The sequence below is a fragment of the Leopardus geoffroyi genome, chromosome A3 (genome assembly GCF_018350155.1).
Source record: "Leopardus geoffroyi isolate Oge1 chromosome A3, O.geoffroyi_Oge1_pat1.0, whole genome shotgun sequence".
Lineage (NCBI taxonomy): Eukaryota > Metazoa > Chordata > Mammalia > Carnivora > Felidae > Leopardus > Leopardus geoffroyi.
In genome coordinates this window covers 55,096,776-55,109,871 of record NC_059336.1, presented here as the reverse complement: position 1 = coordinate 55,109,871, position 13,096 = coordinate 55,096,776, and the positions used below count along the sequence as shown (strand labels likewise).

General features: G+C 45.9%; 1 protein-coding gene and 1 long non-coding RNA gene across 3 annotated transcripts in view; both read right to left on the bottom strand.

Moving 5' to 3' along the window:
• The window catches only part of TGFBRAP1 (transforming growth factor beta receptor associated protein 1), a 63,570-nt gene extending 57,501 nt beyond the window's left edge, over positions 1–6,069 (bottom strand). The window contains exon 1 of one of the 2 annotated variants that reach the window (XM_045445556.1): positions 5,980–6,069. The gene's annotated coding sequence lies outside the window, so the exon portion shown is untranslated. Of the gene's footprint in view, positions 1–5,676; positions 5,804–5,979 lie in introns of those variants that run through there. The other variant, XM_045445555.1, reaches the window with a different exon arrangement.
• Positions 6,070–9,807: 3,738 nt separating this feature from the next.
• LOC123580607 lies at positions 9,808–13,075 on the bottom strand. Its single transcript, XR_006703381.1, has 3 exons — positions 12,802–13,075; positions 10,861–10,953; positions 9,808–10,244 (listed from the first exon to the last, which is right to left on the bottom strand). It is a non-coding gene; the product is annotated as an uncharacterized LOC123580607 (long non-coding RNA).
• Positions 13,076–13,096: the final 21 nt, after the last annotated feature.

Genomic DNA, 13,096 nt, shown 5'->3' with positions numbered 1-13,096 from the left:
CTACAATTGAGATCAAGAAAAATATATGACTTATCTTACTGACCACTCTAGAGTCAGATGAGCTTTGATAGGGCTCGAAGGCTCCTTGACAATGACTTTATTTACTTATTTTTAATTTTTTTAATATAATTTATTGTCAAGTTAGCTAACAGACAGTGTATACCGTGGGCTCTCGGCTTCAGGAATAGATTCCCATGATTCATTGCTTACGTACAACAATTTTTTTTTTCAACGTTTATTTTTTTGGGGACAGAGAGAGACAGAGCATGAACGGGGGAGGGGCAGAGAGAGAGGGAGACACAGAATCGGAAACAGGCTCCAGGCTCTGAGCCATCAGCCCAGAGCCTGACGCGGGGCTCGAACTCACAGACCGTGAGATCATGACCTGGCTGAAGACGGACGCTCAACCGACTGCGCCACTCAGGCGCCCCAACAATTTTTTAATGAAAAGAAATCTTGACATTTTTGTTTTTTAAACTGCAAATTGGCTCCTCTGACAATCTCCCCAAAATCCTCAAGGAATATAACAGGGTAATCAGGGGACTGTACATGTAGAAGCAAGAGAGGCACGATGGGGACAAAGAAGACATTTCTGTCCTGGCTCACAAGGGACACGGGCAAGGGGAATCGTGTACTGGAGCCTGGGCAGAGTGCGAGGGATCCAGTAAAGTTTCAGCATAGTTTCTCCTGCTGTTTTGGGGGTGGGAGGTGGAAACATGGAGTGCATCCCAACATTAAGTCAAAATGTAATTGAGGCACGTCACCACTGTAGTATTCTACACAAACATCTATCACTGCAACCTAAGCGTGAGACAACACCAACAAGCCCACAATGAGGGACAGTCTACAAAATCCCTGACACTTTGAGAGTGTTAAGGTCATAAAAAATGAAGACTGAGACCAAGGAGACATGACAACTAAATGTAATGTGGGGAAATGGGATCAGAAGCAGGACCATGGAACAGAAAACAGATGTCAGGGGAAAAACTGAACGTAAGTAGAGCGTGTAGTTTGGTTAATAGCCTGATGTTAACATACCAGTTTTGATCACTGTACCATGGTCACACAAGGTGTTAACAAAAGTGGAAGTTGGGGAAGGGTGCATGTGAGATCTGTACTATTTTCTCACTATTCAGTAAGCCCAGAGTCACCTTCAAAACAGGAAGTTGAAAAGACAAATGTAATCCCAGTTTATTGGTTTATTATCTTGCCTTAATCTAACAGAGAATGAGAGACCTCCAAGGATGTCCTTTTTCTAACAGGAAAGGAGACGCTCAGAATGCTCTTGAGTGTCTGTAACCAAACAGGACCAAAAGGAGCACACAATGGCCAGCACTCCAGCAGAATGCCCCGCATGCCTCAGGCTACTGGGGCGATTTTACCAGCTGTTTTATGGAGTTACTTTTGGAAACGATTTTTCTCAAGTTTGGTGTCCTAGCTTAAAATGACAGGTATGGAATAATACCTACAAATTGTTTTGTTTTGGTTTGGTTTGGTTTTGTCCTGAGAATACATTTCAAAAAGGAGAGTTTTGGACTTTTGCTCATTTGAAGTACTTCTTCCCATAGACAAGTTCAGAACTGGGGTAAATGTGAGCTGATTCCCACTGGGTCCAAAATCTGATATCCTACGAGCTTCAGGAGAAGCAGGCAGGCGAAGGACTCTGATAGAGAACAGTAGGGCTTTGGGTCAGCAGAGCTGGAAAAGAGCAGAAATGTAACCTTCCAATGCCCTCTGTAAGAACTGAGACTCCAGGGCTAACCCAGCAAACAGTGGTAAGGCAAGCCTGATCCAAGGCAGGCATTCTCAATGTTAATCTGGGGATCCTGAGCTCTCATGGCTTGGGCACCTGTTGACGATCTTAAAACCTCTGGGCCAATGCGTCCTTGTAAAAATAGGAATTTGGACTGGACTACATACTTACGCTGTACTATTCTCAAGCTCCTCTGGAGGAAGGGTATTAATAACAGTACTGTAGGCGAGTACTGTAGGGGAGAGAAGACTTCCAGAATGCGCACTGGGTGCCAGACTCTGTATCAAGTGCTATCTCCATACTCACAAGGAGCCTACAGGCAAATACTATCGTTATTCCATTCTGCAGGAGAGCAAACAGGCTTAGAAAGGTTAAACGACCATGGAGAGCTGATTCCAACGCAGGTAGCTTGACTCAAGAGCCCACACCCGGAAGCACCGTGCACACAGCCTGCCCAGGGGTAACGACTGCTCCACATCTGGACTGAGGATGGGCACCTGCTCTACGGCCCCCTAAACAACTTTTGTCACAAATAACTGACTCCTACCAAATGGGGTTCAGTCTCAGCACTGCCTTGCTACATTTCAGACACAGATATGATATCTTTACACTTTTCTCCACTAACCTAGTAATCTTATCAAAACAGGGTATGTGTTCGTGTGACGTAAATTGTTCTTCTGCAACGGCACCCCATGCTGGCCCCTGAATTCTTCACCAAGTTCTCATGGCCATCTGCTGAATGACTCAAACGTGAAATCTGCCGGGAATCAACAGCAAATTTACTGACTTGTGCCACAATGTTTCCTGCTATCGGTTAGGACACTACCTGACAACCATTTCATGTTATCTTTGCACTCGTGTGACAGAGATAGCGTAAGACTAGCTACAGCACAGTAAACCTGCTCCAGTGACCCAAAAGTGTACCTGACAAAAGGAGAAACAAACAAAAAAACAAAAAACACAGCTAAGATCTAACATCTAACTTGTCACCTTGATATTATCCTGCACATACCTATATGTAACTATTCATAGTTGGTATCCTTTTCCTTGGCAATACTAATCAAAATTATTTAGATACGTGTACACATAACATACAAAAGTATATATATACATAACTACTTATATATACCACATACACCCACACGCCCTATATGCACATATATAGTATATAGACGTCACACGTATATATATATATACTACAAACATATAGGTATCTATGTATGCAGTTACACACACATACCACTGTGCATACACGTGGTGTGTGTATATGTATGTATATACGTATATGTCCTACCATCAACAGTTATAACTGAAGGGATTTGGGAGGGGAAGGTGGGGGGAAGAGGACCAGAGTGGGAGGGGTCTCAAGGGCATCTCCTTTAGAGCACTTCCTCAATACCTTTAAACAGCCATAAAGAATTACCAAGCACCTGCTGGAAGCTAGGCAATTGGTCTCTTTCACATACCTTATTTTCCTGAGTCTTCAATTTACTCAACAGTGGTGGACTATCGAGACTAGATCTTGCTCTCAATTCTGCAAGATTTCACAAAATGCTCAATGAGTGTGCCTGTTCTTTTGCACGAAGCACCCAAGCTCGTCTGGGGCAGCCACAAATTAACTCGTTACTTCTACATTCATTTAGTAGCCACGTGTTTTTTAATAAAGAAAAACGGGTCAGGTTTGCCACAGAGGAGATGAGTTGTAAAGTCCCGGCCAAATTATTCCAGCAGTATCCAAACACCTGGCCACCACCAATGATTACTTTAATGTATTTCTAATGAGGACTGGATTCAGACCAAGTTGAAGATGCTTAAGCCAATAAGGAAAATTCGCTCAAGTTTTCTTAAAGGATCACAAATGTTTAATATTAGTGTGAAGAAGCCATAGTAACTACTTTTTTTTTTTTTTCTTTCTCCCTGACTACAAATGCTAGCCGAGAATCAGGCCTAGAAAATGTAGCATTTTTAGAATAGTGAGCTCTGTGCTTTTAAAACTTGTCAACTAGAGGAAGATGCCCTGTTACAAGCTGCTGTGGCTGGAGGGTCAGGTGAGGCTGAAGCAGCCCAGAAGCTCATGGTGGTTGGACAAGATCCCCGCCGATTGTCAGACCACAGGGCTGCCATTCATGGTCATGAGTAGAGGAGGAAAGGCAGAGGACTCGAAGGCGAGGGGCACACCTCTCATCCAATTTCTTTGTAAAACGTATCCTGTGATGTGTACAGCAAAACTGGGAATTCAGAACCCACAAGGAGCCTAACCCGGAGTACAATACTCATTGGGTTGACAATTTCTCAGAGCATAAAACCACTGCTTTTCAGAGCTGAGAGACCTACAGCTCCAGATCCTTATTTATATTTCTTAATAATTTATCGAGCACCTACTAAGTGCCAGGCCCTGTGCCAAACGCACATTTTCTTGTCAGAACGCGTGCAAGCTTTCCAATATTACCACTATTTTGATTGACGAAATCGAGACGCAGAACATCCAGTAAATTGTCCAAGGCTCACAGTTAGGAAGCGGCAGGCGCAGGGCAGCGGCAGCTCCCAGCGGCAGCTTCATACTCATTACCATCATGGAGCAGCTCTGTCCCCATTTCAGAGAGGAACTAGAGCCGGGGAAAGCTACTTGTAGACAAGTTCCAGGGGATTCTGGTCAGTACTCTTCCTGGTGCCACACATCAAAGAGGCCACTTCAATGACTGCTGAATCTGCCCGGCTAGCAGAAATGGAAGGAAAAAAGCAAAGGAAGCAGCCAGCCAGAAGTTCCTTCCTATCTGACCCCAGCTCTGGGAGCTTCCAGCTGAGCAGCAGAGAGAAGCAAGTCCACCAGGAGGGAGCAGGGGGCACTGGCAGGCCCCTCCACGACCTCCATTCTGGTTCTGACTCGGGGTTGGCCAGCTCACACTGCCCTAGGACCCTCCTCACCCACTTCTGTCAGTGTCTTAATGTGTCACTAGAATCACAATGGCAGCCGCCTGCCCTCACTCTGGATGGACAGGTGCCTACCCACAAGCACTTCATCCAGGATTAAATCCTGATGGGACACGTTTTGACCCCAGCGCCCAACACAGTCCATTAGCAATAAAAAGCACTGTAGGAACCCCCATTCCCAGCAGCCAGATAGAATCCCCAGGGCGACTAGCCTGGGGGGCTTTCTCAGGGTCACCCAACAGGCCCTGGACAGAAGGAATGACAGGTGCACACAACTGAAGACCACAGCTTCTGTCTTGAAAGTCGTCCCCATATAACGCACAGGAGGCTGGCTGAGAACCCAACTTCAACCTGCACCTCCAGACAGCAATGGAAAGGAAAACTCCCACAGGGATGGCAGCTTCCAGCACCTGTGGTCTCTTCCCTCCTCCCCGACACACCCCTGCCCAGTCTCCCACTGCGGGGCAAAAATTCAGGCCCGAACGTGACCCGGAATTTGAACTCTCAAATCCCAAGAGCTCCAGGAAAACATCTATTAAAGCGACAAAACCATTCCTTACACCGGGTGGCGGGGCTTGGGGCGCTGGGGTGGAGTCCTGGGCTCCTCCCCTCGGAAAACCGAAAGCCAACCGCAAAACCGGGACTGGGTCTTTTTCGATCTGTCCCTACCCCAAACACACGCACACCCCACACCATCCACACCCGTTGACCCCACGCTTGGGCACACCTGCCCCAGCCCACACGCACGTGCACACCTGCTCACCCCAACAAGCCCCCGGCCCCCCAAGCCTGCACACCTGCTCCCTGCACACGCGCGCGCGCGCACACACACACACACACACACACACCACCCCTCTGCCGGCTCGCGCCCCCCCCGCCAGGCACCACCTAGCTGCCCCCCCCCCGCAAGGCCCCTGCCCTCCAGCCCACCCCGCTCCGCGCGCGCCCCGCCACACCCCGCGCCCGGCCCTGCCGTCTCCCTCCGCACTCACCGGCGCAGCGCCCGTCGGCCTCCGCCGTCCCGCGCAGACCCTGGGGCCTGGGGCCCCGTGACGCCCGCCGCCCGCTCCCGGCCCGCCGCTCCTGGGCTGGCCCGGCCCCGCCGCCGCCGCCGCCGCTTCCCGTCACGTGGGGCGGCCGCCCGGCGCCGGCAGAGGGCGGGAGCGCGGCCGTCCCCGCGCCGTCCAGCCCGGTCTGCGGCCCCCGCCGCCCATCCGCCCCCGGGCCTGGAGCTACCCGGCTGGGCGCGCGACGCCCACGTGGGACCGCCCCCCTGGGCCTCAGTTTCTTCCAACCTGCCGGGATCACAACGGCTCCCGCCTCGGGGCGGTGCGCAGGGTCAGAGGAGTTAATTCGTGTAAAGCGCTTAGAACACTGCCTGGCACAGAGCGGGTGCTCCACAAATGCTGGCCCGGGACTGTTGTTAATGTATTTTCTCCTCCCCCACCGGCACGCAGAGCTTCAGGAAAACCCAGGCCTTGCCTGATTTGCTCACCGCTCAATGTCGGACACCGACACGGCGCTGGGCGGACTGTAGGCTCTCGGGAAATCCTGCTGAATGAATGAATGAAGCAATCAATCAAGGAGTCCTAGGAAAGGCCTGACCACGCTATCATCTGACAAAGTTGGGCTTGAGTTGACTGGCTGGTGGTGTTCCCTGTGGGGCTGAAATGTCCCGTTGGGCCTGCGCTGCCCACCCTGAGCCCACAGCTAATACAGGGCCCCTGGGGCCGAAAAGGAATCCCTAGAGAGAGCAGTATATTTGCATGAGGTATTTATTTTAAAAGGGAGTCCTGGGTCTATTTTACCCAATCTTTTTAGCAAAGTCCATCAGCTCTTCCAGCCACAATGAAGTATCCTGGGGTACCATGAATCCATGAACCTCTCTTTTCAACATATACAATCCAATTTTAAGATGAATAAGGAAGCTCCCTCCAGATTTGTCAGCTTTCAATTATTAGCATATAAAAGGCACATTTTCTCAGTGATTTTCTCTGACTTTAGAACCCACCAGTGACCTGTGGCCTCAGCTTTCTTCTGGCCTCCCAGGAATTGTAAAACAAAGATGTTATCCTGAACCGGGAGGCAAATACTGGATTTTTCTTTTTCAAAGGGGAACAAATGACCCCGCAATAAAGTTAAATGATGGAAATAAAGAACCATCAAGAAGCAATGTTCTGCGACCTGTCCTTCACCTTTCCCTTGTGAGTTCATGGCCACACACATGCCCCAACCCCAAACAGTGCTTGTTCTGCTCAGCGGTACCCATGTCCAGATGGGGAACGGGTTCCCCAGAAGTGTAGAGCTGTGGCCAGCAAGTGCACTTCAAGGGCAAGCGGTAGTGAAGGGACGGATTCAAGTCTAAGGAGGCCAGCAGCCAGGGGAACCCAGGAGCAGGAAGGCATCAGAGCAAATGCAGCCCAGTCTCATTTTGCCCAGGCCCACGAAGAAAATGTGAGTGGTCGTCAGCTAATCACTGACCCAGCTGGGCCTAGAATTTGTGCTTCTCCATTTTAATCTACCATCGTACAGAGAGCTGCACAAAACTAGCTGCAGAGGTGCTATCTCCTGACTGCCAGATACTGGCCTAACAGCAATGATCTCATTTAAGCCTTGCCATATCCTTATAAAGTGGGCACTGTTAATTTCTCCATTTTATAGATGAGTTGCCTGAGGCGAAGAAAACGGAATGATTTGTCCCAAATTCCATGGTAGTAAGAGTAGAGCAGGCATAAGAACCCAAAATTCAACAACATAGTGAACGTTCGTATATATAAAATTAAATTCTATTGATTGAGCAGTTTATGGAACCCCTATGTTCTGCCTCGATGTAGAAACGAAAACGTGTATTAACAAAAAAGAGGGGAAAAGGGCAATTCCGAAATAATTATTTCCTTTATGAAAGGTTTACCATAGGATTCTTAAAATGGCAAGCTCCACATGCGCACATTATTCCATCTAATAACATTTGCTCTGGAACTTTCTGAAAAGTCCGTTTCACGTATGACAGGTACCTGGATATAAATAGCTGTTTCATAAGTGTGCAAGTATCTGCATCAGACTAATTCTACATTCCTCATGTTGTTTTGATTGGTTACACTGAAGAAGAAATAGCAAAGTCGTAAGTTTTGCAAAGGAATTATTAACCTCATTTATTAATATTTAGTAAATATCCCTAGGGCCCATACCAAACACGTTAGGCGTATTTCATAGAATATACAAAAGATGAATTCTAACAGATTAATGACGATTAAGAGTTGAATAGATACAACTGACTCCTTTCATAGTTCCCAGCTATATAGGGGATATATTTAATATCCCCTATTACACCTCCTCACACTTCCTCTGGGTTCCTTACTTCCTCACTGGCTATAAGCTCCTGAGGGCAACTAATGTGGCTACCATGTTCTTGCTGTGTCTGTCTGCATGTGGGAAGCACTCGACCAATTTTGAAAATTCCTGATGCTCGGGGCTGGGTTCAAGACCCGCCTCAGGCTCTGTGCTGACCGCTCAGAGCCTGGAGCCTGCTTCAGATTCTGTGTCTCCCTCCATCTCTGCCCCTCCCCCGCTCATGCTCTGTCTCTCTCTCTCTCTCTTAAAAATAAACATTAAAAAAAGTTTTTTTAATTTCTGATGCTCAATATTAATAAATTACGTTATTTTTAAAAGAGGCTCTTACTGCAAAGATTCTGTTGCTCTCATTTATAAGCAGACTTGCTGCGTACACCTCTCGAATGTTTGGGTATCATTTTAGAAGATGAAGTTAAGCAAAGAAAGGTTACAATAATGATTTTTGTTTTTATTTTAGCAGACAGAGCTCACTACACTATGTATCAGCTCATTTAAGGATACATGCACATACATTCATATACCTATAATCTAGATTCAGTACAACAAACTTTTTGAACTATTATTCAAGTCAGCTATTTCTTGAGCAACTCCTATGTGCCAGGTACAATGGTAGAAGCTGCAGGGGATCCTGGAATGAAAAAGGCACAGCCCCCACCCTCAAGCAGCTTAATTTAGTGCGATGGTTTATAAAGTATGGTTGATACTCAACGGTACCCACATCATCTCCAAACCTGCAAATGCAAATTCTTGGGTTCCTACTCCAAAATTCCTAAATCAGAACCTGCAGGACAGGGCCCAGCAAACTGTTTTTCATAAGCTCTCCAGGGCACTCTAATACTCTCTCAATTTTGAGAAACCCTGAGTTAGTAGAACATGTGGAAGAAATACCCACCTAAACAGCCCCTAACGCAAAAAATAATGTGTTCTAGAAGTTGGGTGACAGGAGATAACCCAAAAATGAAACACTGTTTCAAGGAGCTCATGAAGAGGTGACCTATGAGATGAGTAGTTTAAGTATGCAAACGCATCTTAATTATGATCTGATCGTAAAAGGAATAAGAAATGACAATAAAACTATAGTCATTATTACTGTGGTACTGAAGATAGTTATTTGAAATTCAAAGCAAAACTGGGGTTTTAAATACCTAAAAACACAGGTCAAAATGTGAAGTATTCTTTAAATTGTTACATTCACTTTGAAGCTCCTTAATTTTATTTGCACTCAAATATATTTTTGACAACTAAAATATGTGGAACATAAGTATCTTATTTCTTTTTTAATGTTTTATTTATTTTTGAGACAGTGCAAGCGTGGGAGGGACAGAGAGAGAGCGACAAAGGATCTGAAGCAGGCTCTGCGCTGACAGCAGGGAATCCAATGTGGAGCTTGAACTCACAAACCGGGAGATCATGACCTGGGCTGAAGTTGGACGCTCAACCAACTGAGCCACCCAGGTGCCCCTGGAACCTAAGTATCTTAAATATTACACTACCAACAAGAAGAATCAACACCCAAAGTTTTCAGTCCATATTTTGTTCATGACCCATTCATTCAACATTTACTGAGTACCTGCTAAGTGCAGGCATCGTGTGTGCTAATGACCAGGTAAGAAATTCAAAGGAAATGTATGGACCTTGTCCCAGAAGAACTCATAACCCAGTGAGGTGATGATGCCAGGCAGGGAAGTGTTTGTTGATTTCCCTCAGTTTGTTCTTGTCAACTATAGGCACCAGGTAAAAATGTTAAAGAATAAAACCCTACGATCTTTGAGTAAAGGGAAAATTCTTATATTACTGAACTTAAAAACTAGTGGCTACTAGTTCACACTCACAGGTAACAGCATAGCAGGAATGAACTTCAGTCTACAAACTCAAAATAGGTAACAAATAGAAGTTTTTCTGTAACTGAGCTTTCTTTCTTTTTCAAGCCCTCACTCAGCTGCAGTGACAATAATCTTATCAACTGAGGCCCTCTCCCTTTCCCAGGGCTGTGTTAATCAGGTTGGGGAATTTCTGAAGTGCCAACAGGGGAAGCAAGAGATGTCAGGTCCTAGCATCACGGGGACTTGGAGATGTTCTTTGTCCACTGGGATATTTGGTTTTCAGTTTTATGGCTTCCGTATTGACAGGCCTGGCTTGAGGATCAGGGAATGTCTGGGTTTTCTTACTCTGGGATGAGGCAGAAATCTCTGTGAGGTGGCTCTTCAGCCTGGACATGTTGGAAACATCACATCAGAACTTGTCAGAAATGCTAATTCTCCCCTACCCCGACTTCCTACATCAGAGACTCAGATTAAAGCACAGTCACCTGACCACAAATTCTCCGAGGCTCCACTCTCCCAGGCTCTGCCCAGGATGGAGTGTGGCAGGCTTTACCAAATAGTCTCTCCTTCCTTTGGGGAGTGTTAGAATCTCATTCTACTTCCTCCACTCTGAATTTCGATGGTTTTATTTCTGCCCCAGGGGACACTCCTTCTAGAGATTTTTGATTCCAAGGCAACTGGAATTATCTTAACGGATTATTTAAAAAAATTTTTTTTTCAACGTTTATTTATTTTTGGGACAGAGAGAGACAGAGCATGAACGGGGGAGGGGCAGAGAGGGAGGGAGACACAGAATCGGAAACAGGCTCCAGGCTCTGAGCCATCAGCCCAGAGCCCGACGCGGGGCTCGAACTCACGGACCGCGAGATCGTGACCTGGCTGAAGTCGGACGCTTAACCGACTGCACCACCCAGGCGCCCCTTAACGGATTATTTTTAAAGCAGAGAAGTACTTCTGGGAAATTAGGAAAAACAGAGAGGGAGAGAAAAGAACAGATCTTACCTCCTGCAAAACATTTTTGCTGATTAAAAGCTTGAGGCTTTGGGTTAGGTGATTGATTCAGCAAACCACAGGGAGAAAGAGCCCAGCAAGAATCTATAATCACATTTTCAGACTCTTAAACTCAATTTTTTTCCCCACCTACACCACCATCATGCCACATGCCTCCTTCGCTGACAGTCAATAGGCTATAACAAATCTCCAGGTAGTGGCTACAGAGGAGGCACTTTACAGACTCTAGCTCCAATCTCAGCACAATGTGGGGTGGCCTTACAATTTCCATTTTACAGGTGAGGACACTGCAGCGGAAAGACATGGAATATCTGTCCTAGGTGAGTGCTGAAGCCAGGCTAGAACCCAAGTCTGAGCCACTCCAAAGCCTTCCCTTGGTCCAATTTGCTAGACTGCCTCATAATTATGGTCGAATACTTTCTAAAAACCAGCTACCAGTTCATGAGTACCCTGCTCTGTGCCAAGTGTGTTATATAATCTGTACTCCTTTGATAATTCTTCACAGATGTTAGCACAGCATTTGTTTCTGATAAGACTGAGGCTGAGAGACTTGAGTAACTCACCCAACGTCTCATTTTGCAACAGAACAAAATCTGAACTAAGTTCTAGTTTTCAAGGCCAGGTTCCTTCCAAGACAACTGCTTTTGCCATTAAAACAATGTGCTTTCCGGTGAAGGAAATGGGGATACCAGTCACACTAATTTCACTATTGTTAGGGAAACGTAGGGGTGCCTGGGTGGCTTAGTCGGTTGAGCCTCCGACTTTGGCTTAGGTCATGATCTCACAGTTCGTGGGTTTGAGCCCCGTGTCGGGCTCTGTGCTGACAGCCCAGAGCCTGGAGCCTGCTTTGGATTCTGTGTCTCCCTCTCTCTCAGCCCGTCCCCTGCTCACGCGCTCTCTGTCTCTAAAAATAGTTTTTACAAAATATTTTAAAAAAAGGAAATGTATTCAGATTTTGGTTATAAAATACCACGATCCTAATACCATTAAGTTAATGCACTTAACTCCAAATTAGAACATCCAAATGCCTGCCTCAACTCGGGTCTAAACTCTGTTCCATTTTGGGCAAGTCATTTTAAATGTCTTTCGTTTAGATCAGCTTCCTCATCACTAATATGAAAGGACTGGGCTAACGTTTAAGTTTCTGCCCAGCTCCGAAATTCAATTTCTAGACGGAAGTATCATATACATAAATGATTAAGAAAAATTGCAAAACATCTCCCAGCTTTACCTTATCTTTTTAAGCTGGCACCTCATTTATTTCCCAACTTTTTCAAGGTTTATCTTTTAACATCCTCAGATTTGGTCACATTTTTTACTGCAATAATTTCCAATAAAATGATACATCAGAGTATTTAGAATAAGCATTTACAACATGCCTGCAAGTTTAAGTGTTAGATGTGCCTAATGTTTTGGAACATGTAGCTCTTCCATAAAAGATGAAAGAAGTAGAAAAGATTCCTTGAATTATCAAGGTTTAGATCATATTTGAACCTGCAACAATCTAAACTAAAACTGTTCCTTCATTGTAGTTATAAGTACAGAGAAAATGTACGTGTCATTTGTGTAGAGCAAATGTATAATAATATACGTAAGTGTAGAGAAATTAGTGCAGAGAAAATGTACTTGTCAGTGTTGCTACTTCCTCATTCTCTGATCTTGAGCAAATTACCCTGTTTCCTCACCTGGAAAATAAGCATTCTAGTAATATACACCTCATCGTGCTGTTCTGAGGAGCAAGACTATCCATGTAAAATCCAGTACCTGGCACATCGTAAATGTCTAACAAATGTTTAGCTGTTGTCTGTCACCTGCGGTTTCGTTATTTTCATATGCTAGGTCAGCTCGGAGTATTATTATTTCGGGGAATACTTGAGCGCCTACTATGTGGGAGGCCATGGGGTTACAAGGAATTAAAGTCTCTGGCCTTACATCATATTGGAAGAGGATTAGGGGACAAAGAGGTCAAAAAGAAAAACTAAGACAATTTCAGAGGCGACCAGAGCTATACTTTGGGTAACGGACGTCAGGCTGCCTCGCCTCTTTCCCGCGAGACTGCCCTCGGAATCCCTTTGGCCTCTGCCATTGGACGTCACAAGAAGCGCGACCAATCGTGACCCTCTCTGGGAACTTGGTTTTCCCCTCTTTTCTTGCAAGGCGTCAAACGCCAGTCGTCTCCTCTGCGGACGTCCCTTTCGCTCCTACCGCTCCCAGGAGTGTCCCCTCC